General features: G+C 32.8%; 1 long non-coding RNA gene across 1 annotated transcript; it reads left to right on the forward strand.

Annotated features, from left to right (window-relative positions):
- Positions 1 to 23416: 23416 nt before the first annotated feature.
- On the forward strand, positions 23417 to 25646 carry LOC146943298 (uncharacterized). The gene is made up of 2 exons (XR_015028094.1): positions 23417 to 23586; positions 25347 to 25646. It is a non-coding gene; the product is annotated as an uncharacterized LOC146943298 (long non-coding RNA).
- Positions 25647 to 27065: the final 1419 nt, after the last annotated feature.

Below are 27065 nucleotides of genomic sequence, written 5' to 3' on the forward strand. Positions count from 1 at the left end.
ACAAACCTTTTCTGCTAATTTGATCACATGAGGAGGAATAAGCCCTGCTACGGTAGGAACTATCGTAAGGTTTGGTGGTCGGATTTAGGCAAGTGTACCAAATCGTTTGCCAAGTAATAAAGTGTAAGTAAAGTATCGTATGAACAGATATTTTCGTTTCAACTAGGCAATTCATGTTACTTATTTGGGAACAATAAAAAAAGATAAAGGGGGTTTTGCAATTTAGTTTGTTTGCAGTCGAGCAAGAGTTTAGGAGTTAACATATTTTTATTGCAAAATGTTAGCAGTGGTTAGGATTCTTCGAATCTCCTCTATTCATTTGTTGGATTAAATTAATGATAAATCATTATTCAATTTTTACGTCTTCTATTTAAGTGATGAGCTCGTGGGGTTTTATGGTTTACCAGCTGTCGAGTTGCACCTACTGATAACACGAGTTTGTACGTGTGGGGTCTTACTCTCTCAGATGTATGGTTCATTCCCCTCCAAATGCCAGTTACAACCTTACACCATAGTTTCTACACGGTTCAGTGTTTAGAGTCATCAATCTTGTAGGGAGATACACTTTCGCGCATAAATGTACATGTAGGTTTATCTGTTGGTGATGATTTATGATGATTCTTTGAAATTATCTGTTGGTGATGATTTATGATGATTCTTTGAAATTCAAGGAATACAATCTGCATACGGCGGTTTTACTTATTGTTTCTCACCTGTGAATTCTAATAGGTGGTTTAGAGAGAATGTGTAGAAATTAAGATTAAAGGTTGGGATTTGGAGTAACTCAAAAGAGTTACTCTTAAAGTCAATAGATATACCTTTGTTGCTAGAGTTTTGATTCACCGTGTATATCGTGGCATTAGACTAATGGTTTGACGGTAGAAATGTACGATTTAATTAATGTTATGTTATGATTATAATAAGTAAGTATAATAATGTTGTATGCGCGTGTGTGTTTATATATGATCTTAATTAATTAAGTTATGGTGAGATTTTGTTTCCTTATTTTACAGAAGTCATGCTTAGATTTTGTTTCCTTATTTTACAGAAGTCATGCTTAGATTTTCAAGTACATGAAAAAGATGCTTTTCCTTCAAAAAAAAATGAAAAAGATGCTTTGAGAAGAAAGCGGGGGACAAAGTGGAGACAGAACACATGAATCCTAAGCGGATTCCATAAACGTAGATAGATAGATAGATATCTAGCAATTCCCTCCCTATCAGGAAGGTAAAAAGAATAGTTAATCAGAATAGAAGTTGGATCACGGACACCAATTTTCAAAACGTCGCCAATTCAGTACCATATGTTTATATTGGAATTTTGTTTTCGTGAACAAACAAAAGCGGGTTACTCCAAAGTGAAAAAGAAAAAAAGAGAAAAAAACCTCTAAAGTTTATTTAAAACAAAAACCTCTAAAGAAATAAATAATTCAAGCAACATTCCTCAATCTTCTGGACATACATTCATAATCAGCGAAATGATCAAGTATTGTTGGAACATGTGTGGAAATTGAGTTGATCAAGTATTGTTGGAACATGTGTGGAAATTGAGTAAAAAGACTAAACACAAATTCCTATGTTTGGTAGAACTAGTGTGGTGTGAATTGAAAAAAGTGGAAGTCCCACATCGGATGCAACACACATATTAGTAGTGTTTATATAGTGGGGTGTACCTCTAATTAATGGGGGTACATAGTTATGTGAACAAAGTAAGCACTAGAGAAAAATATATATATATTATATATATATATATATATATATATATATATATATATATATTTTATTATTTGGAAATGATAAATTAAATAATTAATTTAATCATTATTAGAAAGTGCTTTCATTAGAAAGTGCTTTCTTAGTCCTCAAGTTTTGCTAAAATATTTTGTAACACAATCTAGAATATTTTGGTGCTTGATCTGAAATATATTTTGGTACATAATATAATATATTTGTGTACTCGATATAATATATTTTGGTACTCAATTGAGATATTTTTGTACTAGATCTAATATGTGAATTACTTAATCATAAAGTAATGTATTACTTGTTCCCAAAGTTTCTCACTTATTAGTTATGAATTTTCTCTATAAATAGAGAGCTCACACAGTGCATTGTACACACCAAAGAGTTTCATTGAGTTGTCGGGAACTCTTTCTCTCTTCTCCCTTTATTGACTTGTGTTGACGAGTCTTTCTTCTCTTCATCTCCCTTTTCTGTCCCTTCGGAATTAAGAGTGTTCTTAAGACCATAGTCCCTTTTCGGTTTAATGTCCCTTCGGAATTAAGAATGGTCTTAAAATATATAGTCCCTTCGATAATATAAGTCCCTTCGGAATAAAGAGTACTATTAAGATCATAGTCCCTTTTCGTAATAATAATGTCCTGTCGGAATTAAGAATGATCTTAACTGTATATAAATTATTTCAATAATTTTCTATTTGAGGAGAAATGGTGGTATCACCATATTTGAGTGGTCATAGTGCCATATTGATGTTTTGGAGAAATTAAAGTTAGAATGGTGATAACACCATATTTGAGTGGTCTCAGCACCATAACAAAGTGGTAACAATACCATATTAAAGTGGTTTCAGTATTAAAAGAATGGTCTTGGTACCATATTGGAGGTGTAATTCTCGAACGGTTTTCTACAATACAGTAGTTAACCGCACAGTTGTAGCTGAGCTTGTTTTATCCTGGAGGCGGCGTGGTTGATAGTCTGTCTTGCACAATTTTAGGCAGTGCCACGAAACGTCTTAAAGAGAGCGACATGGTCGTGACTCAACCTAGTAACAACTTCGATAGATAATAGAATTTGGAAATCCAAATACAACAGTTTAGAAATCCAAAAACAACAATTTTAAGACGTTTCGAACTGTCATGTCTACCGAAGAAGTTACTTATTAAGGTTCAGTTGTCCCTAAATAAAACAAGGATAAATCAAGTTATAGAAATACATTTTTCCACTGAAACAATGAAGTGTTTGTTGTTACAACAACAACACTAAGAAATTCACATGTCGCTTTTAATGGTAAAGCATGGAGTTAATTGTGGATAGAAAATTGTCTCGGCACATTCACATGGTTTTGTAAAAATCATGCTAGTCAAACCTCTTTGTTTGTTAGAAGTATAAATGGTTCCTCTGTTTGTTTGTTCCTCTAGAATTAACTATTAACTTGGTATAAAGCTTGCTTCCCGAGTCGCTATCGAATGGAATTATAATCAAAGTTAATTTATTGGACATAAGGAATGTACCGTGGAACATGAGTACAATTTTGCCATCTAAATGGTCGTTGCTATACATATATGAAATGTGAACATTGAAAAATCAAAGGTTAAAATAAAAATTATATGAGATATTTGTTCCAAATGTTTCATATAAAAATAAGAAAGAATCTGAATTTCAGATTTCTATTGAATAAGACTGAGTTGACTCAGACTTAAAGAGAGACTTGTCTACCATACATTCTTGTGCAAAAAGATTGCACATTTGATGGTATGTTCAAAATTAAACTCTCCTTCTATTTTATTAGTTGTGTGATTTTAATATTTGACATATCAATATTTATTGTGTGAACAAGCGTTTAATTTTAAACTTGAGTAACTTGGACTTAATTCCAACGTTATATGATTAGACAATTTTATTTATTGCAGTCAAGATATATGAACCAAAAGTTCATATAAATCAGAATTTAGAGAATATGAATCTCTAAACTTAATAAATTATGATATGTGCAAACTTGATGACACATAACCTAGAAATGATAAAATGGTATTTTATCGTATTTATTGATGACTGTGAATTTTGAAAAATAAAATTGATATGCTTGATATGTTCCATATCTATAACGAAAATTGAAATCTATGTTGGTTAGTGTACCCAAGTCTATGAACGAAAATTCTAATTAAGAATTTTTTTTGAAGAAAAGACAATCTAACTTGTCTTATTTTTTGAACTTGAGATTGTCTGACATAAGTTCGGATCTCGAACCCAAGAGAGTTAAACTCACTAGTAGAGCCTATGAATGTGTATTCATTGGATATACTATAATTAGGGAAGCTTATAGGTTTTATGACCTAAATGCTAAAGTGATCATAGAATTAAAAGATGTTGACTTTTCCCCTTGTATATTAAGAACTAGTGGGGACACTATATCTGATCACATTCCAGTAATCAGAAATAGTTATGAGAACATCGTATGAGATGTTATAGAACCTCGAAGAGGTAAGAAAGCTAGAATTGCTAAAGAGTATGAACTTGGTTTATACATTGGAAGAAGATCATATCCTCATTGGATGTTGAATTTTGGCAAGAAGCAATATACGATGAAATGGATTCTCTAGAGTCTAACAAAACATGACACTTTGTTGACTTGCCTCATAGTTGCAAACTAATCGGTTGTATTTGGATTTTGGGAAAAAGAACTAAAACCTGATGGTACGGTTTATGAATACAAGGCCCTCCATGTAATCAAAGGTTTTAGACAGAGAAAAAAATATAGACTTCTTCGACATTCATTCACCAGTCACTAGAATCATATCCATAAGAGTACTAGTCCCTTTAGCTGTTGTTCATAACTCAATAGTACTCGAAATGGATGTGAAAGTTGCCTTTTTTATGGTGATTAGAAGAAGAATTCTATATTAGACAACCTGAAGGTTTTGTGATTCATGGACAAGAAAACAAGGTCTGTAAGTTAGATAATTCTTTGTGAGGTCTAAAATGGAATGATATGAAAAATTTGACATTCTAATGTCATCGAATGAGCATAAAGTGAATGAAAGTGACAAATGTATTTACAACAAACATGAAAATAATATTTGCCTATGAAGACGACTTGCTCATATTTGGTTTAAAGATTCATGTTATGAATTATGTGAAATCATTGTTTATCAACAACATTGATAAGAAAGACCTAGACAAAGTTGAAGTAATTCTTGGTTTCAAGATTACTAGATTAGAAAAAAAGAACTTTTTTGATAAATCTCACAAAGTTGAGAAGTTCTTAAGGAAATATTCTTTGAGTGTAAATTTGCAAGCATATATTATGATCCAAGTGTAAGAACACTTGAGATGAAGTTAAACAAACAGAATATGCGAGCATGATTGGCAGTCCTTAGGTAAGCCACTGAATGTATTAGACACGACGTTGCTGATGTCGTGAAACTATTGTGCAAGTTTACTAGTAAACAAATGAGAAGCATTGTCATGCTATTGAAAGAGTCATGAGGTGCCTTAAGAAGACTATGACTCTAAGATTACATTATGAGAAGTATCCTATTGTACTTGAATGGTACAGGATACAAATGAGAAGTATCATATTGTACATGAATGGTACAAGATACAAAATATAATATCCTTCAGATGAGTCTTAAAGCGACCAGTGACTGCACATTGAGCATCATTGGAGGAGTTGTTTGTTGAAACAAATGATATTGACTCAGTTCATTATGGAATGAATCTGAGATGAGAACACTAGAGAAAAATAGAGAAGAAGCAAGTTGATAAGATGCTTGCTAGTTGAGAACCCTTAGAGGGTAAAACTGTTTCCAAAAGTGTTAATTCATTGTGATAGTATGATGTAGTTTTTCTACATGTCATATAACTATGTACACGTGAGTATATATAGGATCGTTTCCACAGGGAGTTACGTTAATCATAAGCATTTTCACAATATTTCACATTAAGGGTTTGGATATAATTTGTTGTTTGTAACACTATATCCACAAATGACATAAATGTAAAAACGAGAGGGGATCAAACTATTTCGCTTGCGGTATAAGATAACGAGCAAGCATAACAGCAGCAATCTCTCGATCGATTAACAGACTCTAGCTTTATAACCAATATTATTACAATCATTTCTACAACATCCTTCGTGTCCAAAGCGACATCGTTATTTCCAGGTTAGCGTTTAAACATTCGTGTCCAAATTCCTTAAACGATAACAAAGTAGATCGGATAACTTAATCGACCGTGTCCAGCCTGATTAAGTATCCGAAAGCATTAAAATCTTGATTAAAAGTAATTATCAAAGGTTTACAAACTTGTCAAGAGTGATATAACATAAGATAGATTGTTATTCTAGTTCTAGATTCAAGAGTTTGTGTCCAAATCATCTTGAATCTCTTTGAAAGCATTAAAAGCAAGAATAACAACAATATTGAATCATTAAGCTAGAACCATATACATTAAAAGATCAAAAGATTACATAATAGCTTGATTGTTACCTCAATACTACAAAGAAGATGATAGTTACACATAGACATGTAAACTAATGCAAGGAATGAAGGAAAGATGAAGATTCCATGCCAAGATCCTTGATGTCTCAATGAATCTAGGGTTGAATCTACTCCTTAATCACTTGCTTTGTGTTTTTCTCTTTGAAATAGCTCTAACCTCTCTCTAGAAATGTATAAAATGTTTTAATGGAATAGTGAATGACCTAAAAGAGAGGTAAGAATGCTATTTAAATGGCCTGTGTTTTTGTACCTACGCCAATAGCGCAAGATACGCTAATAGCGTGGTAAGTCGGCCTATAATCTGGCCAATGGGCTTGTGCCACGTTGGCCTTGCCCTGCTTCAACGCTTCAGCTACGCTAATAGCGTGGTCCTCTGGAGCTTCTACGCTTATAGCGTAACCCACGCTAATAGCGTGTTTCTTCATGACCAGCTACGCTCCAGGTGCGCCAATGGCGTAGCTCTCGGGAGCTTGTACGCTAATAGCTCAGTATACGCTAATAGCGTATTCTTCAGGAGTGATCCAGATCCACGCCCCAGGTGCGCCAATGGCGTACCTCTCTGGACTTGGGCATTTCCTCATCACGCTAATAGCGTAGGACACGCTAATGGCGTATGAAATTGAATTTTGACGTTTCTTGCTCCTTGCTTGTATTTTCCTGCACAAAAAGGGTGGAATAAGGCTCAAAAGCATAAATGACATATTTACACAATAATTGGAGTTTTCCATAGAGAATCTTGCAAAACAAGTCACTAAAATGCCTAAACTCCTATATGAAATATATCACTTTTAAACACTTATCATAGTACTGCAGCTATTACAAAAAATTGAGAATCGTTACTACAATGGCAATAGATGATTATTAAGGCAACACATAAAGGATTAGAGAGCTAGCTACTCTCAAGAGGAATAGTTGGAGTATATCATGTACGTACTGATAAAGAATTAGTCAATCCTTTGACGAAAGGAATTACTATAAAGAAAGTCCTAAACACATCCAGTAGGATGGGACTGATGCCCAAAGGTCACAAGTGATGGTAACCCGACCTACATGACTGGAGATCCCAAGAAATAGGTTCAATGGGTAATAACAAGTCACAAGTGATAGAACATGTTATGTTAAAAGTAAGAAAGCATGATTCCTGCAGCGATAGAAAGATGAGATAATAGAAACTCTTAATGAGATCTATACTCTATTTGGAGTGGAGTACATAGCTACATGAGTACTCTTGATAGACTCACCTATACGAATGTGGAATGATGAGTCATAGATAGTCTATTTTATTGCTTTATTTAGTTTAGTTTTATTTAAGATTTGATTTTATTTTATTGCATTTTATTTCCTTTTAGAATATTTTACTTTTAATTGTCTTTTATTTTATTTCAGGAAAGAATATATGATGGAAGGTGTCTTGGAGCAAAAGAAAGAGGACTGGAGCAAATACAGTGCAAGAATACGAAGATACGAGACAAAAATATGTCTCTACCAAGTCAGAAGCTTGGCACGGCCCGTGCCAACATGTGGCACGGCCGTGCCACCTCCCAGAAGCCTCTTTTGCTGCTTTTCTTCGAGCCCAAGTTACTCTGTTGTAGTTTTACTGCTTTGCCCTTGTAGTTGCTTAGATTTTAAGTCAATTGTAAAGCTATAAATAGAGTAGCACTCCATCATAAACATTCATCTTTTGTTCTGGGAATAAAAGTTCACTTTTATATTATTGTTCTTTTCCTTTATTGCTTTCTCTCTTCTTCCCCCATGTCTACAATGAACGTTAGTGAGTAGACTTCTCTGTCTTGGGATTGTTGGATAAGTCTAATGACGTAATCCGGATCAAGCCAAGCCTTAAACCCTAATTATATGTTACCTTAATTTCTTATCTGAATTCACCGTTTTAACATGAATTAATTATTATCAAACTGTGGAAGCGAACGCGGAGGGTTTGATAATGGTTAATTCATCATCACATATATCAATTCATAAAGCGAACGCGGAGCTTTGATATCCGAACAAGTGAATTTAGACAAGGTTTGCGAAACATGAGAATAGTCTAGCAAACCTTGGGACACATAAAGTTTCGATCTTCAAGGGTCCCAAAGGCAATCACCCATGAGAATAGGTGTGGTTGTTGGAGGGATACACTCACTGACTTCGAGAGAAGCTTTGATATGCTAAAGAGAAACTTGTCCTTAGAAATTAAGAATAACATAGAATTATAAAGTTTAAGGCTTGATTGTGAAGGATTCGTTGTTATGATGAACCAATAATCCCAAGGCTCCTTTTTATCTTATTATTGTTATTGTCTCTTATTTAAAAACCCCCTATTTTATAATCTTTCTTCTTTTCTAATCATTCTCTAAAAGTTAATCGAATTCATAACTCCCTAGCGGAACGATACTCTTTTACTACTATTTCTTCGATAGACCGTGCACTTGCGGTTTGGCCTATCATGGAACTAAGGGCCGGTTCCTATGGGATTCGGGGCAGAATACCTAGAGCGTTAGTTAAAACTGGGATAGACGTGCATGGCCATAAACGCACGGGCTTTTAGAATACACCTTATGAAAAGGTTTGTGTCTGGGTTCTATGTCTGAGATAGATTTCAATGTTGTAAGCAACTCTCGTTAATCAGAATTTTACTCGCTATGCAAAGGTTCAAGTTGTAGGCGACACCTTTGTTTACTAGCAAATCTTATGGAGACGTTTCTTACGTTATTTTTTAAACCATTTTTTAAATTCAAGTGGGGGATTGTTGGAACATGTGTGGAAATTGAGTAAAAAGACTAAACACAAATTCCTATGTTGGGTAGAACTAGTGTGGTGTGAATTGAAAAAAGTGGAAGTCTCACATCGGATGCAACACACACATTAGTAGTGTTTATATAGTAGGGTGTACCTCTAATTAATGGGGGTACATAGTTATGTGAACGAAGTAAGCACTAGAGAAAAATATATATTGATATATATATATATATATATATATATATATATATATATATATATATTTTATTATTTGGAAATGATAAATTAAATAATTAATTTAATCATTATTAGAAAGTGATTTCTTAGTCCTCAAGTTTTGCTAAAATATTTTGTAACGCAGTCTAGAATATTTTGGTGCTTGATCTGAAATATATTTTGGTACATAATATAATATATTTTTGTACTCAATATAATATATTTTGGTACTCATTTGAGATATTTTTGTACTAGATCTAATATGTGAATTACTTAATCACAAAGTAATGTATTACTTGTTCCCAAAGTTTCTCACTTATTAGTTGTGAATTTTCTCTATAAATAGAGAGCTCACACAGTGCATTGTACACACCAAAGAGTTTCATTGAGTTGTCGGGAACTCTTTCTCTCTTCTCCCTTTATTGACTTGTGTTGACGAGTCTTTCTTCTTTCTTCTCTTCATCTCCCTTTTCTGTCCCTTCGAAATTAAGAGTGTTCTTAAGACCATAGTCCCTTTTCGGTTTAATGTCCCTTCGAAATTAAGAATGGTCTTAAAAACATAGTCCCTTCGATAATATAAATCCCTTCGGAATAAAGAGTACTATTAAGATCATAGTCCCTTTTCGTAATAATAATGTCCTGTCGGAATGAAGAATGATCTTAACGGTATATAAATTATTTCAATAATTTTCTATTTGAGGAGAAATGGTGGTATCACCATATTTGAGTGGTCGTAGTGCCATATTGATGTTTTGGAGAAATTAAAGTTAGAATGGTGATAACACCATATTTGAGTGGTCTCAGCACCATAACAGAGTGGTAACAATACCATATTAAAGTGGTTTCAGTATTAAAAGAATGGTCTTGGTACCATATTGGAGGTGTAATTCTCGAACGGTTTTCTACAGTGCAGTAGTTAACCGCACAGTTGTAGCTGGGCTTGTTTTATCCTGGAGGCGGCGTGGTTGATAGTCTGCCTTGCACAATTTTGGGCAGTGCCACGAAACGTCTTAAAGAAAGCGACCTGGTCGTGACTCAACCTAGTAACAACTTCGATAGATAATAGAATTTGGAAATCCAAATACAACAGTTTGGAAATCCAAAAACAACAAGTATCAGATTCGTTTCAGAGATTTGAGAGGTCTAGAATGAATCTACAATTAGGCTTTAACTAATAAATATATAAAAAAATTGAATTCTTAAAGGAATGAAAATAATTTGCTTAAAAATAATAGTTTTTATTAGATTAAGAAATAATCTAATAAAAAATCAAACTCCGTACAAAAGAACATTGAATTTTTTATTTAATATTCAAATGTTCATACAAAATAATTTCAATGTGTATTTCTAGATGTAAAGTCATCAATAATTGCAACACTTTCGATTCATAAAAAATCATTTGAATCAACATTTGTCACCTCAGATTAGAGTTTAAGTATTGTTTTTTGTTTTGGACTTAATGGACCCCTAATTTTTATTTTATCTTGTGGTTCAAATTTTAGACTATTTTTTTAAGCCTAGGACGGTCATCCTCCTCGCCCTACCTCAGATACCACCTTGTCGAACACATGTGGCATGCACCTATCACAAATTCTCAAGGAAACTTACATGTAGCAATCTTGGTAATTAAAATACAAACAATTGATTAAAAACAAGTTCTAATGACAATGCTTTTTTTCTCAGGTTCGGTTCTCTGTAATACCAATTCAGGTAAGTTGGTTTAGTTTCTTAAAAAAAATGACAACACTTCTTTTTAAAAGTGATATGATAAAAAAAAAAAACTATAGTCGAAAATAATTTCTTTTTGCCAAAAAATGGCGAGGCTAAAGGTACTGCAACCCCAAAATATATTAAAAGAAATTGATTACAAGAGAGAAAGAGGACCCCAAATTTTTTTTTAATATGTAAGTATGTTTTGCATTTCGCAACCCCGATAATAATTATTTACTACTCTATCCTTAAAAAAAAAAAAAATATTTACTACTCTAAATAAATTTACTTGGAGAAAAAAATGATAGAAACTTTTTTTTACTATATAGAAACTTTTTTTTACTATAGAAACATAGTATCAAAAGATTATCGTATGATTGGTAAATTTATTTCATCTTATTTTAACAATTGTGGTCTCTTCAACAACTACAAAGTTATAGAGAAAGTTTTGTTAACAACGAGTTTCTTGTAAATAATTTAATTGTTTGCGTTGATGAAACCATTACTTACATGTTTAATACAAAATCAGTAATATATAAATCTGATGCCTTGAAGCATTGTTGAGCTCAACATTTTAAATAGTTATTGTCATTTTTTTTCTTGAAAATGCTGTTTTATTTTTTGTGCTTTTATTTTTTTCTTATAAGTAATTTTAATATATTAATTTTCAAAAAATAATTTGTTTTCCTCTATATTTGGCCCCAGGTAAATTTATTGCTAGTTTCCCCAATAAACACACAAGTATATAATTCCTTAGTGGATGTGATTCATTAAAATGTTGGTCCTGGTCTGGTGCTTCATATGAACATATTGTACTCTTTGAGAACTCGTTCCAAATTTCTTCATTTCTTTTTAGTATAAAGAGAAGTGTCATCAACACTATTTTTTGAACATTCTCTCTAATATTCACTCTCTTATTGGTTTAAATCACTGTGAGTCAATATTTTGCAAATGCTGTGAATTTTGAGAATGTTTCAGAAGTTTCAAATATTTTATGTCCCATATTTTTAATTGAGAAATATAAAAAATTATTATTATATTTTAATTATAATGTTTGACTTGGTTTTGTAACATGTTTTTAATTCCAAATTTTGTAACTGCCATTCCATTGACATCTCTTGAATGTAGCTATTATTAAGACTTCTTTCTTGGTCTACTAAAGAACCATGTGTTTTGCTCAATGATGCACGTATGGAAGAAAAAAGCTACACTTTTTTCATTTGCTTTCATCAATATTGAAATAAAAATAATTATCTCCATTCCTCACAAATTAATTATGGGTCTTCATCTTCCTAAAAATTTCGTTTTGTCAATTCTGTATTCTCGGTTTTTACCGGGAAGGGTCTGTTAAATCTTGGAAGATATTAGCGTATAATTACCCGGAAAATCTTTAAGGACAAAGCGATCAGCGTGTCTTAGACTTTCATTGTTTGTTCGTCTTGTAGGTCTCTGCAGTTGGTTTTACAATGGGTTTGATTTGAGTTGTCTTAAGACAATGATAGATTTGTGATCGGTGATCTAATTCAACAAAAATCTCAAAAGAGATGATAAGTTTATTGATCTCTCTTTTGCATATATTTAATTGATTTTTATATTTATATAATGATTATTATTTATAGAGATAATTTTATGCCTAATTTTACAACAATCTTAAGTTGAAGAAACTGCCGCATCGACATTGCATTTATAGCGCCCCGGGTTCGGTTTCTGCCACACAACCGGAGTAATAGCTGACAAACTGGCTTCCGTAGAATTGGAAGTCACACGAATAGATGAAGTTGTTGTTACATCTTAGAGGGCGTTCGGAAGGCAGAGATTTGCAAGCTGCCAGTCAGTAATCATCACACGCGCACGTTCAACATCAGTCGCAACAACTTCTGTCACGTCCTCTCAAACCTTTAAATTTCGGTGTTTCCATATGCTCCACAACATGGCCACAAGTAACTGTTTCTGTTCGACTGGAAATGTTTCCACTAACGTGAAAATAACCTCTGTAGCATGTGCAGCAGTGGAAATTACATTATGAATTTAAGACCAAAGTCCTGAAAGACGCCATGCTTGGACAGCAAAAGGACAGTCAAAGAATAAATCTACCATATCTTCCTGAGTGGAATCACAGCTGACACAATATGTAGGGCATTGCACACGCTTGTCTAGAAGTTGCATCCTCGTAGGTAAGCAACCCTTGCACATCTTCCAGACTAAGTTTCGAACCTTTAGAGGAACTTTAAGCTTCCAAATGCTGGACCAATTGTCCGGACGACGAAGGTGAGAAGAATCAATAAGTTCTATGACACACAAACGATAGGCCCTCTTCACAAAATATTTACCCTGCTTTTCTGCCCTCCAAATCAAATGGTATGATTATACATGAGCAATAAGGGGCGTGCTCATGATTTTATCTGCTAATTCAGCACTAAAAAACCTGTCTAACAACTACCTCGTTCCATATCTTCTCAGTTGGTAGCATCAAGTTTTCAATAGTAACATGATGAACATATTGTGCTCCGACAATATTAGTATCAATGCATTCGCCATTCAAAACCCATGGTTCTCCCAAAACAGTGATAGACCCGCCCGCACCTATGCTCCAACGAGCTCCTCCGCGGACAATGAAACAGGTGCGCATAATGCTACGCCACACATAACTGGGATTATGACCAATAGCAGGTATTGTTTGGAAAGTAACGAGCTTTGAACAATCGGGAAACTAGGGAATCCGGTTCCATTAAAAATTTCTACCCTTGTTTACCTAGCCTGGCAAGGTTAAATGTCGTAAGGTCTTTAAAACCCATACCCCCATTGGTTTTGTGCATAGATAATTTCTCTCAGCTTAACCAATTAATTCCTCGTTGATTAGTGCGACCATGACCCCACCGGAAGGAATTCATCATCTTTTCAATCGTGTTCATAAGGGGAGTAGGAAGTTGAAATATACTCATCACATACGACAACAGGGACGGAGCCAGAAAAATTTGTTAAGGGGGGCGAAAATAATTCATGCAATGTCGAGTCATTTGCTTGGTTTGAAATCAATTAATCAGCTTTGTTTTAAATTTCTGATTTCTAGAGAAAAAAGCTTTAGTAGTTATGAGAACGTACGTAACATGATAATAAATCATATAAAGTCTAATCAAATGCTCCCTCCGTTTCAAAATGAGTGTCGTTTTAGGTTGTTACACACATATTAAGAAATGCAATAATGTTGTCTATAGACATGCCACTTTTACTAAAATAACCTTGTTAACTATTGGTGCATTTCCATCATTATAAATTAAAGTAAAATGTTGTACTTTGGAAGTAGTGTGCATAGTAATAATTAAGGGGTACTATTGGAAAAAAGTAATTAATAGTGCATTGGAAACTGAAAGTGACATTCATTTTGAAACAATTTTTTTTGCCTAAAACGACACTCATTTTAAAACAGAGAGAGTATTTTTTAACTTAATAATATTTTTTTCCCTTTTGCTAATATGAATAAGATGCCTTATTTTACCATCTCAAACAAAAAGAATAGTACTATTTTTAAAAGAGGCGAATGTAAGGAACTTTTTTTTTCCTAATAAGTAATAAACAAAAATTAATATCATTATAAGAAGATGACTAAATGTGGGGCACTAGATAGAAAGCTTGTATATATGTATTAAATGACGTGGAAAGGAATTGAAATTAGAGTGTATTGAAAAGTACTAGAGTGATGTATGTAATTGTAGTACAACTAATCATGTTAATAACACTCTTATTTCTTTAGGGGGGGCGAGTATGAATTTCAGTATATATATATATATATATATTGTCATAAATTTCTTGTATTTGGGGGTGGCGACTACCCCAAAAGTAATATATGTAGCTCCGTCCCTGTACGGCGGAATGGCTTGCAGAACAGACTTAATCATGACATCACGTCCCGCTTTAGATAAGCATTTACTATTCCACGAATTAATTTTTTGCCACACACGATCCTTGATAAAAGCAAAAGTGGAATTCATGTTCCTACCAATCATAGAGGGTAAACCCAAATATTTACCCATACCAAGAACAACTTGTACCCCTAAAATAGAAGCAAGTGTATTCCTCAAAGGCTCCGACACATTACGACCGCAAAAATATCAGATTTTGGTAAGCTAATTGCGCCCAGAAGCCGTTTCATAAATAGAGAGAATATTTTTCATGATTGAGCTTCGCTTTCTTCCACTTTGAAAAAGAGAAAACAATCATCAGTGAATAAGAGATGGGATATAGCACGAGCCCCTTTGCAAATCCGAGTTCCATAAATAGTGCCTCTATTTTCCGCACCCCTAATGAGCGAAGATAAATCTTCCGCACAAATAATAAAAAGATACGAAAATAGAGGAACTCCTTATCGAAGATCGCGACCCAGAATAATAGGACTCATTGGCTCATTGTTGACAATAACAAAATATTGTTTAATGAATCATTAGCATTATTCTCTTAAAATTATTTTATTCGAAATAAATATGTTGGTATTTACATGAAAAAATAATTGAGTAAATTTTTTTGTAGATAAAGTATTTTATTTCTAACTGTCAAAATATATATATATATATATATATATATATATATATATATATATATATATATATATATATATATATAAACTCTTCAGTCTCTTCTTCTAAAAATGCATTTGTTGGTATTTGCATTAAAAATAAAAAAAACTAGAAGATAAAATATTTTATTTATAATTGTAAAAAAAATTATTTATTGTGTTTTATATTGTTTAATTTAGATAAGTAAAAAATTTGTACGCGTACATCCAAGAATATATTGCGACATTAGTCATGTAATTAAATTCATTAGATTATTAGTAAATCAACGAAAGATTTATAAGTAAAACTTTTTATATGAACGGCACATATAAATTAAACTTTCAATTAAAACGATTTAATAAAAAAAAAGAAAATATTGACAACGTATGGTAAAGTGTGATGAACCATTTCCCTCAACAAAAAAAAAGTGTGATGAACCATTAATATTTTTTGCCACGTCACTCTAGCATTTTGTCTGCGAACCATTTCATACTGAAAGCAGATATTGATGACCATGCATGAGATGAGATGGGTTATTAAAAAGGGAAATTGACTTTCTTGCAAGAGCAATGCTATATCTCTAGAAAAATAACATCAAGAATTCTTCAAGAATAAAGAATAGCCAATCACAGTGCACTATTTACCACAATTCAAGGAGGTGTGGCTGAAAAATAGGAAGTGGGCAAATATATCATCCAATTAAAATTTGCCAACTATTTCTTGAAAAATTCTTGAAACTATTTTTCTTGAGAAGTAGCATTTTCCTTCTTGCAATACCTCTATTAAAAAACCCTTTTGCAAATCACAATATGCCACCTCATCTTTATTGAATTTCTTGCAAACTTTATCATTTTCCTTTTGTATGTAGAATTTCTTTTTGTCATTTTCAATTTATTTTTCTTTTTGAGATTTTTTCTAAAAAAATTACAACTTTTTAAAAAAAAAATCTAAACTACCCTAGTTAAAAAAGAATATACATAGTAATTTTGCATTATATATGCCATGTGGGGCATTGGAGTTCCAAATTGCGAGGTAGGGCTTTTTAGATTGACTAGTTTGTTAATCTATCTAAAATTTTTCCCCTTACTTTTTGAAACTACGACGTTCCACAAGGTTGACAGCAAGCAGTACATTTCTGATGACCATCTATTAAAGCAATTATTTTGCATATCAATCTAAATAGTCCTACTTATTGTTTAGAGCAGCGAGACCCAATAGATCCGACAAAAAGTAGGGCAATTTCGAACATTATTTTTTTAAGCCGGGTAGCTTGGTAAAGAAATCTTCTTTTGATGAACATCTTTTATTTTAATATATTTTGTATTTTTTTGAAATTCTATTTTATTTAGGAGTTGAATAGCTCAATTAATTTGATTTTAAAAGAAAACGAGTTTGAGATCATGTATTCAAACATAGACAAAAAAAATAAAAATTAATATAAAAGGTTAATCAAACATCCATCGTATAAAAAGTTAATCATATTTTAAAAAAATAAGTAAAATAAAAATTAATATAAAAGGTTAATCAAACATCCATCGTATAAAAAGTTAATCATATTTTAAAAAAATAAGTAAAAATGGATTAAATATTAGTCTGAAAGGTGATTCTTTTTTTTGGATGTGGATTCAGTGCGGTTGCTAAAAGCACGCAGTTATTGTAGTCGCCCTATTATAAATTATAAATAGTGCGATTAATCTAAAGCTCTACTTCACGTAGGAAAACAAACGAAGTCTCAACATTGGAACTATTTGTCTTCTTTTTTACTCCCTCCGTTTCAAAATACATGTCCAATTTTTGCAATGTGCACTATTCACTTGACTTACTTTGACCATACTTTTTAACTAATGTATAAATACAAATATTAGCATGTAAGATGTTGTTTGATTTGTCTCGACAAATATTTTCAAAATATTAAATTTTTATAATTTTTTACTTTAGATAATTAAAGATATTAACGGTCAAAATTGTGCATTGGCATGTGTGAAGTGGTTGACTTGGACATGTATTTTGAAACGGAGGGAGTAAACTCTTTTCTCTCTCTCACTATTGTTTTTTTTCATTGCCTTTTCTACAAATTCAACCATATTATTATCTGATTAATTCAACTTTTAGGCCTAAAGCTCAAATATCACTTTTTCAAAATTCTAAGATCAACCCCAAAAATTGTGTATAAATATTTCCATTCTCAAAATAGTATCTCACATTTCAATTTTTAGGCCTAAAGCTCAAATATCACTTTTGCAAAATTCTAAGATCAACCCCAAAAATTGTTTAAAAATATTTTCATTCTCAAAATAGTATTTCACATATCCGTAATCAAGCAAGGGTAGATTTTTCAGAAACTTTTTTTTACTTAGATTTTCCATAAGTTGTTATTTACTACCATTATAGATCCACTCAACAAAATAAAATCAACAACTTCTAAATTACTATATTTTTAAAAGAAAATAAAAATAAAGTTAGAAAGAGAAAGACTTTGTCATCTCTCTAAGAATCTAGATCCGACACACCATCTCCCCCATGAATCCAATCAACCTTGCTCCGATGTAGGCTCACGATGGGACGGTGCGACGAGGTCCCTCCTCCGCGCCGTCGATCAAATCCTTTTGGGGTGGTTTCTACCACTCTCTAACAGCCACTTCACATCTCTTATTGTTGTGTTCCTGGTGTCGAGGTGTTGTTTGTCCGTGGTGGGTGGTGGTTTTTTGTGATGGGTGCTCTGTTCTTCCGTCGCGGTGGTGATGTTAGGTCTTCACGATGGTGATTGTCTTCGCGGTGGTGATGCGAGATGGTTGGGGGAGGAATTATAGGTGTTGTTCTGTTTAGTGGTGGGTGTAGTGGTGTGGTTCGGATGAGGTGTTGTGGAAAATTTGGATTCGGATTGCTCAGAACGCTTAGTGGACAGGAAATAACTAAAAGGGGTGTTTGGGTGTTTTTTAGGTAGGAAGTTGGGTGTTTTGTGTGGGTAGTGTTGAGCCCTTCAGGTGTTTTTCTGTAGGTCGTCTCTGTGTAAGGTTCATACTCGCTGTCGCTAGCTCTTGTTGCGTTTTGGGTTACTTTGAGTTTGGGTGATTCGAAGGTGGGTGGTCTTGGAGCTGACATGTTTCTTTTTCTAGCATGATTTTTGTTTTCTCACCGCACATCAAGTCAGAGGCCTTGCAAATTTGTGTTCTGGATTTTAGTGGACCGATTGCTTTTGCTTCGAGATCGGGAGTTAATATCTAGTTGCAAGTTTGTGTATTTTTGTTATATATTATAATCCCTTGCTTCGAAAAGTGTGTTGGAGCATTCACAATGGAGACATTTATTTTTGGGTACTAAAATGGGTCCCGCATGTACACATCACTCATTTCTAATTTTTTTAATAGTAATACCTAATAAACAATCAATCCCTCCAACCCTGATCTCACACGAATTTCTTAAATATGACTCACTAATCAACTGTCAATAACTTTATATCATTACATTTTAATTTTTTAATATTAAAAGAGTATGGGTTCTTAAGATTGGAGGTCTTAAGTAAGATCTCGGGTCTTATAAGATCCCAAAAAAAATTCTCTCCAATAATAGGGTACCTAACAGGTACCAGGTATTAAATGTTTAAGACTCTCCCATTGGAGATGGTCTTAGGCAGTTGCAACTTCTGCTGCTAGTTTATATATTTGCATAATTATTTTATGATAACTAGCGAAAACATTTGAAAATTATTATTTATTTCAATGACACAAAAAATATAGCGAAAAAAATATTTAATTTCAATGACATCAACAATATAACAAAAAAATATAATTTAATTTTTTTTAATGACGCCAAAAACGATCTTCATTATAGAAAAAGTTGTTTAATGGTGTAATTGGGATAATGAAAAGGTAAGTATAAATATACTCGTCTAGTTTGTTACACTTTTTAAATGATAAAGGAAAAAATACTTGACATATACATACATACATACATACATACATATATATATATATATATATATATATATATATATTCATATCGTGTTTGTTATATTTTTTCAAGGGTTAATTAAGTTTTTTGTCCCTATAAATATTCACATTTTTGTTTTTAGTTCTTACAAAATAAAATCACACTTTTTAGTCCCTATAAAATTTTCCATCAGCATTTTTAGTCCCTATAAAATTTTTCCATCAACATTTTTGGTCCCTAAAATGCTTAAGGAAAATGTCACAGGGACTAAAAAATGTGATTTTATTTTGTAAGGACTAAAAATAAAACTGTGAATATTTATAAGGACTAAAAATTTAATTAACCTTTTTTTAATATTTAAATTTATTCTTATCTATTTGTTACTTGTGTTATTTGTATTCAAAATTTTGGATATTTTTGGAAAGAGAAAAGACCAGCCCAAAAGAGGTGAAAGAGGTTATTTTCTTTATATATAGTATAAATTTTTAATTCTTTCTTTTTATTCGGAGATAAAAACAATAACAAAATAAAAAGTAAAAGAACAAATACACAACAAAAATATAAAAGAAATTGTTTAAAATAATTATACAAATATCATTTTTATTAATAAATAACAATTTTTATTATAATATTCAACTCCTCAACAAAATAAATTCCTCTGTCAAATAAAAAAGAAAAACAAATTAAATAAATTCCTGTATAATATGACTATACAAAAGAAAAAATAGTTCTAAAGGTAGCATGTAGTTTATACTTTACTTACTTCATATCCCTCTCCAACCTTTGTGAAATAAGTAAGCGACGGTAAGTTTTATGAGAGAAAAAAAAAGTAAAAAGACAATAAGTCTACATTTAACTGGGTTTCAAAAAAAGTCTACATTTAACTGAAGTGACCACATTCATAGAATCTTATCCTTTACCAATTTTGAAAGGTGGAAATTTTACCCTATACCCAACATCTATACCTCCACCCCAATAAATTATAAAAAATTCCAATATTACCCCTTCTATCATTTTAACGTTTTACACTTTTCTTTCACCCCTCACTTTCAATATTTGAGTTCACCCCACATGGCAAGTCCATGTTTGTGTATTACCGGAAAGAATAACGATTCCAGAAATTTGTTAATCATTCTTTCAAATTCTTCATGCCGTGGAACCCATGTTAAATCCTCAATGCAATTGAATTGATTTTAGGCATAATTGAATTGAGATTTAAGGTGAAATCAAGCCAAATAATCTGATCCATCATTGCAATTTGAATTGGCCAATTATTAATGTTTGTTTAGAATTTTGATATGTTACTTTTGAAAGAAAAAAAAAAGAATTGATTTAAGGATAACACATTTCCGTAATACTTCTCGTCTTCTGTAATTGTTGTGCTATATACTTCCTAATCCTATTACAAACATATCTTAGTGAGTATTAAATGGATCCCAAACAAATCAAACACTTTTCCATGTGTATTTGCGTTTTCTGAAACTGAAATCTGGAAAATGTAGGATTGTGTTTTTTGGAAACATTATCTAAAAACAAAAATGGATCTTCATGAATGAATATCAATCAAAAACGCAAAGAAAAATTGAATGAGATCTGAATCATAATACTCGCTATTGTGAAAGCTGATGATTTTGGACACGAAGATGTTAATGCTTGCAAACAGGAAGACTACAGGGTGAACAAGAAGAGGATTCCAATAGGAACAGGAATAAATTTCAGGGAAGATTGGTGTTTTAAGAAGGGTAAAATAGACAATTCAAGAAAAATGTACGGGTGAGGGTATAAATGTAGGGGTATAGGGTAAAATTTCCTTGAAAGGTTTAGTAACAGTTTTAGCCCTCTAACTTTTCTAAAGTTGCGATTTTGGCCCCCTAAGGAAAAAATTATAAAACCGCCCCTAAGTTTTGCACCTATGGCAGTTTTGTCCCCCAAGGCCAATTTTGACTCGGTCTACACTGACGTGGCACCCTAAGTGAGGTGCCACATGTTATTTTTTTTTGCCTTGGGGGCCAAAACTGCTACAGTTGCAAAACTTAGGGGGCGATTTTGTAGTTTTTTTTTAGGAGGCCAAAATCGCAACTTCGTGAAAGTTATGGGGCGAAAACTGCTATTAAGCCATTTTGAAATGCAATGCCTTTTGTGACAAAGTTATATCAGAAAGAAGGCACGCCGCATGTGGGGTTCCACTTGTGTAACATTGGGCATTTTATGTTATATAACATTGTCCAATCAGGGTGTACCACGTGGCACACCTTTTTTTTAAAAAAAAAATTAATCAATCAAAGCTGATAAGAAAACACGTGAGAGTAGAAACTCAGGAAACAAAAAACGTATTCCCTCTTCTCCTTCTCCCCCTACGACATCAGAACTCACCACCCACCATCAACTATCCTTTGCCACCGCCGATAACTCACCATCAACTACCTTGCACCAATACTTATGTGTTCAGTTTTTTTTCTATAGCAGTATATTGCTTTTTAACATTTCAGTTGACAGCTAATAACAGAAATTTCTAATAGCCGCAAAATAACAGATGTTGAGTTTTCATAACAAATGCTCAATTTCAAATAGCAGCAATTTCACATATTTTCAATTTAAATTTAACAGAAGCTCAACTTCTCTGCAACATCATTATAACCCTTTTTTTCAGTATTGTTGTCACAATTAAAAAAATCTCAAATCAACCCACCTCTCAAGAAACAACTGAAAGTGTTGTTATTACTTATTTGCTCTACTGAATCAGCTTTAATTGATTTTCCTCAAGAATTTGAAAATCCATTCCAAATCAAATTCATCAAATTTGAAAAAGGGATTGTTGCAAGGGAGAAAGAGAAGAGGAAAGGTGGTCGATGACGGAGATGAGGACGGTGGCGGATGGAGGTATCGGCGGTGACGGAGGATAGTTGATGGTGGGTGTGGTGAGTTCTGATGTCGCAGGGAAGAAGGAGAAGAGGGAATGCGTTTTTTGAGTTTCTACTCTCACGTGTTTTCTTATCAGCTATAATTGATTTTTTTTTAAAAAGGTGTGCCACGTGGCACACCCAGATTGGGCAATGTTATATAACATAAAATGCCCAATGTTACACAAGTGGAACCCCCGCAGGTGCTGGTACATACACATGTCACATGCGAATACGCCATTGCATTTCTTTTCTTTATATATAGTATAGATTAGAATAAATACATTTTATGATCATTTAAGTTAGATGTTTATAACATAAGTTATCTCTTTAAGTAATTTTTGTTACTAATTGGGTTTTTAGGGAGCATTTGATTTGCAAAATAGTATGCAACAGCACAAGATTGAACAGTACAACACAAGACATAACAAACTTTTATGATATTGAATAATTTTTGGGGGACAAAAATCTATTTTTGTGTTTTAGATAACTTGTACATGATACATGCAACGCCCGAGGCTGACGAGGGCATGGAGTGGTCCGGCTCCTGATAGCTTCTAGGCAACTGAATCATGTCGAAATGAGAGGATCATGAGATTGTTCAGGTATGAAACTGCATGGTTGAAGGAATGCTTATAAGAGTTGTTTGGTACTACTTATACCAACAAGATGAATCTTCTTTTTGGTAGCTCATTCCATAAGAACTCTATGTAACAGCCCGATTTTTCGCTAGATTTATTTTATTATTTATTTATGTGTGTTATATGTACTCTTATGTGATTAATTGCCTCTGTTTGTATTTTTGGTCGTGAATTGTAGAATTCGGTGTTAGAAGGGTATTTTAGTCATTTTGGACTTAGGGGTATTTTAGTCATTTTGGACTTAGGGGTATTTTGGTCATTTTGAGAGTAGGGGTAATTTTGTAATTTTGCCGAGGATTATTTTTAGTACTTAGTAAGAGTGGTTATTTTACTAAGTGCTAGGGAGTTGTAGTAATTTATTTTAATTACCGGTAGTTGACCGTTAGTGTTACATTTTACCGTTAAGTGAGTAGTAACATTTGTGGGTTAGAATAGAAATGGGTTAGGCCCATTAAGGTGTGGTGAGTTAAACCCAATTAGGTGAACCTATATAAGCTCTAGTTGGTAGAGGAAATAGGGTTTTTGCCAACATTTTCATTTTCAATTGAGAAGAGATAGAGAGAAGACAAAGGTTTGAAGAGGAGATCTAGAGAAGGCTAGAGGGAGGTCAAGCTTCAAGGATTGGAGCTAAAGTGAAGCCTTAGTGTTGATTGTGAAGAATTGAGGTAAGGGGGTTAGGCTTTAATCATAATCCTTTAGTTTAATTCTACCCTAATTCTTTGCATAATTGTTGTTAAGTGCTTAATTTGATTTTGGTTGTAGAATTTCGTGCTTAATTTTGACGACATGATTATGTACATGAATTGAATGTTAATTGTGTTGTTGTTGTTGAATTTGTATGTCAAAATGGGTAGATATGAACATGATATGAAATTGATGATTAATGAAGTTGTGGTTGTTGAATTGTTGATGAATTCATGTTCAAATGTTGTTGTTGTTGTTTTAACATGTGTTGTTGATGAATTGATGCATTGGGTATCATGAATTGATGAATTGGTGATGAGAATTGTTGTTGTTGTTGAAAGTTGTGGAAGTTTGGTGATTTGATGAAATTTGTTGTGTTGATGTTTTAATCTCAAAACTTGTGTATGTTTAAGTGTTTGGAATGTTATATGACCTATAAACATCTTTGGGATTAAGTTTTGGGGTTTGGAATGATCAAAATTGGGATTTTTGGGTGAAAATGGGTTGAACCCGAAAGTTTAATTTCTGAACTGAAGCTGCTGTTCAGAACGCCCTGTTTTGCGTTCTTGCTTCTTTTTCTCACATTTCTGTTTTGATTTGGCTTTTGACGTGAACATGAAAGTTGTAGATAATTTTGTTAGCTTTCCAGAGGCTTTGGTTTGACTTGAAAATGATTTTTGGTTTGTGAGTTATGAGGAAAATACTCCAAGGAGGTCTTAGGGAAATTTTACGAAAATTCCGCATAACTATTTCTAAGTCAACCCAAACTTTATGGAATGTTTCTTAACTTCAAACTTATGTTCTCTAAGTTCAATTAAGGTGTTTAATGGTATTTAAACTATGATGTGATGGATCTATCTTGTTTTGATTTGAAAATGGAAATTTCTTGAAAAACGATAAAGTGAGACGAACTTCGTGATTTTCATGATTTCGTCGTATTTGGCCGGTGAAACGCCAAGGTATCCTCTACTGCACTCATATGTGGCCTAGAGGTATACTTAGTTGAGGCATTGGAACTTGTTTACTTGGTTTTGGCTCAATTGCTCAATTATTTCTAATGTTGTGATTTTGAGAGACGAACTTTGTTAAAAATGATTTTAAGAGTCGATTGCCTTATGAATCCTTTATGGATAGTTGATGTAACTTATGTGGAGATGATTGATGGTGTATATGTGTGACAACTATATGTTGATTGAATGGTGAATGTTGTTGATGATTATATATAAGTTAAGTGGTGGTGAATTGTTGTTGATTGCATATATACTAAATGTTGATGATAGCCGTTGATGATAGCTGTTGAATATAGCCGTTGAATCGTTGTGAACATATGCATAGTGGATCGATTCATATGTTCATGCATCATATGTCGTGTCGGATGTTATATCTATATTGTCGTTGACTATAGCCGTTGATAATGATGTTTTTGTTGCATCATGGGTGACGACCTTGAGGAGATTTGATACCACATGCATGTATGTGTCGAGTTTAGGCATATCACATTGCATGAGTCTGGATTGTTGCATTGAATGATGATGATGAGTGTGCTAAATGATTATACACTTGCAATGATTGAAGTTGTTATATGAATGTGGATGTGGAGGTTAAATGCTCATGATGAATAATTGAAAATTGAACTGTTTATTTATGTCAAGTTAATTATATTGATTATGATTAATGTAATGCTAACCTCCAGTGGTTTTGACCGCCTACCTGTCTGTACGGATCGGTAAACGTTGTGCAGGAGTAGTTCGCTTGCGGTGAGTGCTTGGATAGCTGGGGTTAGCCTCCACTATCATTTTGGAGTTTAGTTTAGGGCTCTGATTAGGTCGAGTCGGTGTCCCTTATTTGTTGGATTTTATTTATGTTGAGATGTACTCTTTGTTGAGACTTTGGAGGATTTTATGTTGGTGTTGATTATTGACCATGGCAGATGTATTGTTTTTGATTTGGAGATGTATGATTATATCCGCTGTAACAAATGAGACATTATATATATATGCTTGACTGTTGTTATTTGATGACGTAGCGTTTATTTCTTGAATATTTCTTATATTCGCGTGTTTTATCGCTTTAATAGAAATAGGGCGTTACACTCTACAGTTAAGCGTGCTTGATTTGGAGCAATTTTGTGATATGTGACCTTCAGGGAAATTTTTCAGAAAACGTGCGAGTGAGGACAAAACACGTTGATAAGACTCGTATTGGTTTGTGGGGTTATTCGGCAATCCTGAAAGCAGTCTGAGATGTTGCAGTACAAAAAGTTGTGTTGTGGTTTAGTGAGAGACAAAAAGTTTTGTTTTAGTCATATCCTTACCTCTAGTTTGTCATGTCCCAGAAACAGTTTTACAAATCAAACACTGTACAACTGGAGTTGTCTTGTCATGTCCTTCGTTTTTTAGCTGATCAAACACACCCTTAAATTTTTTATTATTTTAAATTGGTCTTTTAAACTATAAAATATTTACACTATTACCCATTTTTCACCAACTTCGTTAAAAAATGTATATCGATCATTTAACATTGAGGTAGTAGGTCCAAAAATGTTTATGACATCAAATATGATTGCTTATGCACATTTTCTTCTTCATGTTATTGAATTCAAGTCTAATTTTACATATAAATTTTTCATCAATAACATTATAAATCAAGTAATCGATCAATTTTGTTTCAAATCTAAACTGATTAATACACTTATGGACCCTTGTTCAGAGAGTGATGAATTTAGACCTTCCAAATTAATATTAAACGTTCACATAAGTATTTTTGATCAAGTTTGATGAAAATAAGATAACAGTGCATATATTTTATGACTTAAATGATCGTATTGTAACAAAAAATAATTTAAAAGACTAATTTATCATAAGCATCTAACTTAAATGAATACATATAGTGTTTAACTTTGTTATTATTATCTTTGTTTTCGGTCATATACTCTCTTGAATAGGTAAACAAAAATTATACGTTTTTGTAATGAATTAAGTAATGTTTAATGGTCTAACCTTTTTCGATGGTCTAGATTTTCTACCGGACCATTTACTGTATTTAGCATTACTACTTGTAACAAAAAAATAAGCATGTTGACTTGGTTCAACTTAATAGTAAATGGTTTATATTTGGTGTCAAATAAAGTTTGACATCTCGGTATCATTTGATTGTATCTTTTAGTATATATGTGTGATCAACACTAGTTTTCAAACGTGCAAAAATGTCACTTGTTATGTTTTTTCACTCATTATTTTTTTCATTGGTTAACATTTTCCTTTTTAAAAGACAAACAAAAACAAGTTTAATATTTGAAGAAAAAAAACAAAAAACAAGTTGTATAGTTAGACATGTATTCTTGAATCATTCTTACCTAGCCTTTTCAAGTGAAATCTGGTAAATATTATGCATTGCCATTTGATTTCCATTCCCATATGTCGACGCTAGAAACGCCATTGGTTGTGCATTACTACTTATT

The sequence above is a fragment of the Medicago sativa genome, chromosome 2, assembly GCF_051527215.1.
Source record: "Medicago sativa cultivar Bolivia chromosome 2, Bolivia_mono, whole genome shotgun sequence".
Classification (NCBI taxonomy): Eukaryota; Viridiplantae; Streptophyta; class Magnoliopsida; order Fabales; family Fabaceae; genus Medicago; species Medicago sativa.